This window comes from Amphimedon queenslandica, unplaced genomic scaffold, assembly GCF_000090795.2.
Source record: "Amphimedon queenslandica unplaced genomic scaffold, v1.1 AMPQUscaffold_12728, whole genome shotgun sequence".
Classification (NCBI taxonomy): domain Eukaryota; kingdom Metazoa; phylum Porifera; class Demospongiae; order Haplosclerida; family Niphatidae; genus Amphimedon; species Amphimedon queenslandica.
Genome location: NW_003547036.1, coordinates 34,790 through 35,361, shown reverse-complemented (window position 1 = coordinate 35,361; position 572 = coordinate 34,790).

Sequence of the window (572 nt, the reverse complement as noted above, 5' to 3'; positions counted from 1 at the left end):
GAAATAGAAAGGTGATAAATTGGTATCTATATAAGCTGCAGATAATAACTAAAATAATCTTACAATTTCTCTATTGACTTGGTGTAGCTGCCATATGATGAGCTGCTTCTGCCTTTGCAGAGCAGCAACATCAAAAGGAGCTCCAGCTGTATGGAGTGCTGGAGCAGCAGGGGGATGTGGCGGAGGACCTCCAACCCAGCAGTGGAGGACCACCAGCCACTGGTGGCGGACCTCCAGCCAGCGGTGGAGGACCACCAGCAACTGGGGGAAGACCTCCAGCTACTAGTGGAGGACCACCAGCCACTGGTGGCAGACCTCCAGCCAGCGGTGGAGGACCTCCATCAACTGGTGGAGGACCACCAGCAACTGGTGGAAGACCACCAGCAACTGGTGGAAGACCACCAGCCACTGGTGGCAGACCTCCAGCCAGTGGTGGAAGACCTCCATCCACTGGTGGAGGACCTTTATCCACTGGTGGAGGACCTCCAGCTACTGGAGGTGGCCGAGGAATTGGCGGTGGTGGTGGAGCATCTGGTGGTGGTGGTTGTAGCGGGCCTCCTGGAGGTGGTGGT